At 36.0% G+C, this 2,952-nt stretch overlaps 1 pseudogene; it reads right to left on the bottom strand.

The window, feature by feature from the left end:
* Positions 1–2,375: 2,375 nt before the first annotated feature.
* On the bottom strand, positions 2,376–2,683 carry LOC102827023 (annotated as a pseudogene).
* Positions 2,684–2,952: the final 269 nt, after the last annotated feature.

Genomic DNA, 2,952 nt, shown 5'->3' with positions numbered 1-2,952 from the left:
AGGCTGCCCCCCAGTCACCAGCACACAGTTCCTCTCCTTCCATGAGCCTAGAGTCCCCAGCTGCTCCATCTCTCCACATCATCTCTGCATCCGTCTCTGGCATTGCTGTTTCTCTGAATACCTTCAGTGGGTACCTTCTCATCTTTCTTGATGTTAAGAAAGTTTTATTCCAACAATTCTTAGAAAATTGTTTCTTTTTTTCTCTTTCTGTTCTGGAATTCCAATCACATATATGTTAGACTTCTTGATAGTGTCTCACTTAAATCTTAGACTTTCTTTGGATTTTTTCTTTGGATTTTTCTTCCTTTCTTTTTGTTCCTGTTGTTATTTTTAAAAACTCAAGTGCCTAAACTCCAAACCATGCCAGGACTCCATAAATGAGTTCTCTGTTCCTCCCCATTCTGCTCTCTAGCATGACAGGTGGGATATGTACCACCATGCTAAAATGAACATTGATAGATTTATCTTCAAGCTCAGTACTTCAGCCTTCCATCGATCCAATTCTATTTCGTTGGCCTTTCAATGTACTACATATATCTGAACTCTTAATATTAATCTTTTGGCTTTTTACAATTGATGTTTTTATATGATTTCCAATTTTTCATTTTCTTTGTCAATTTGTTCTTGTATTTTTTTCTGAATTCTTCTAACGTTTTCTTTGTGTTCTCCTTGCTTTCCTCAATCTTTCTCTCAATCCATTAAAGGTACCTAAACATCATTCTTATAAATTTCTTATCAGGTAGTTCTGATATCATTTCTGGTATTATATTTTCTGACTCTGTACGTTGACGACTTGTTTGAGTCAATGTGTTTTGTTTATTTATGTAAACTGAGATTCTATGGTTTCTCTGAGACTAGAAATGTTTGGTGGAAGATATGTGAAATATGAAATTCCCAAAATTTTTACTTTATTTGTTGTTGTTGTTAAGTGTTGTCAAGTCTATTCCTGCATAGGGTTTCCAAGGAGTGGCTAGTGGGTTTGAACTGCCAACTTTATGGTTAGAAGTCCAGTACTTATTTTACAGTGCCATATCAGAACTCATCTATAGTTTCAAAGACATAATTTTAATATGTTAGAATTTATTATGTGGAAATAGAATTTTTGGTAAGAGACTAACCAAACTTAATATTTTTATAAGTTTTTCAGACCATTACTAGATTACACTGAGCCATTAAAAGGAACATAAATGCATTTTGCTAGTAAAAATATTGGAAATTAGGTATTTAGCAAAATTATTGTGCAGCATGCGCCACATATATTATACTGCCAGCCATGTTGTTGTTGTTGAGATCCTGTGTAGGGTTTCTGAGGAGTAACTGGTGAGTTTGAACTGCATCTTTGTTTACAGTCCAGTGCTGATCCTACAGAGTCAAACCTGGAATCATACCACACACTATTCTACGATCTTTTCTTTCAGAAGGCACATCGATTTACAAAGTTCTCCCCTTGTTACATAAATTTTAAACATTAACTTTACAGTAAAATTTAAATGTTTAGTAAAATAATATAATGCTGCCTAAGTTTTGCAAATGGAGTCATTGCAATTAGAATTGAGTTCTTATTCAAATTTAAGCATTAAAAGAGAGCATGCTCGCTATAAAGATTATATATAAGATACAATATAGGCTTTCTCTTGATTATAATATGAACAAGCCATCATCTCTTGACTCCTACTGGAAAAAATAAATAAAAACACATTTCTCTTTTTGTTGTTGTTGCTAGAACAACTCAGAAAAATAAAATTCCCGTAAATTGTTGGACATTGTTTCGTACATACATTAAACAGGCCAAAAAAATAAATACATAAACAGAAACTTCATAGAGAAAAGAAGTGTTTTATCTTTGGCCTTTTTTAACCATCTCATATAAACCAACTACTTATAGTACAGCTAAGTACATACACCAAAAAAGTTATTGGAATGCTTGAAATAAGACTGTAAAATTTGTTGTTGTTGTTGTTGTTATTGTTTTTGCTTTTTTTTACAAGATTTTTTTCTCCATTGAGATTATAATAAACATGGTCACACCACAAGTAAAGTCAAAAGTAGGACAGAGAACGCTCCAAAAGCTGGTTTGGTCGTCCGAAATCATTAAAAACGGCTGGCCTGTAACAATACGTACAAAAATATAAAATGTAAATAAAAAAGACAAACCAATTTTCCTTTTTAAAGCACTTTTAAGAAAAAAAGTAGGGGCTTGGAAGTTTTGGTTTTGGTTGGCTGCTGGTGAGCTCATATTATCTGTGGTGGTGCTGCCCAACGTGGGCGGGTGTGACTCTGCTGGAAGGTGACCACATTTAGAGTCTGAGACAGGGAGTGGAGGATGGATAGGTCATGGTGGCCTTTTTTAAGTTTAACTTTTCCTTTTTTTCTGTCTAGTCATCCTCATCAGTCTTCTGCTTCTTGGTATCATCATCTCATCATCTTCAGCTGCCCTTTTGCCGGTAGCTGCTTCCACCTCATATTCATCTCCATCTTCTTCCTCATCATTGCCTTCTTCTTCTTCCTCGTTCCACCTTCTTCCTCTTCCACCTCACTGTCAGCCTCCCGTTCCCCATTTTCCTCATTAGTGTTCCCATTAGAGGGTGCGTCTGTTCCATTTTTTTGTTTCCTCCACAACCTCCTTCTCCTTTAAGCTCTTGGTGGTGATCTTGGAGCTGGTGTCCACAGCGGTGTCTGACATGGTGGGACACTCCCATGATCCCATACAGAGAATGACAAAGAGAGTGCGAATTCAGGGACTCTGGCAAGAGAGCTGCCAGAGAGGAGGAGCACCATATAGGTGTCTGTGAGGGAGACCTGGGAACAAGGCAAAGACGGCTTTTCAGAGCAGCCAGTGGGGCTAAAAGCATATTTCTTGAGTGATATATATATGGCAAATTTTGTCAATAATATCAATATCAATATATACTACTAATAACTATGTTTTCTTTATCATACTGTTAAAAAAAA

The sequence above is a fragment of the Chrysochloris asiatica genome, unplaced genomic scaffold (assembly GCF_000296735.1).
Source record: "Chrysochloris asiatica unplaced genomic scaffold, ChrAsi1.0 scaffold00063, whole genome shotgun sequence".
Taxonomy (NCBI): Eukaryota; Metazoa; Chordata; class Mammalia; order Afrosoricida; family Chrysochloridae; genus Chrysochloris; species Chrysochloris asiatica.
The sequence above is the reverse complement of the archived record's forward strand: the minus strand, read 5'-3'. Positions and strand labels throughout refer to the sequence as shown.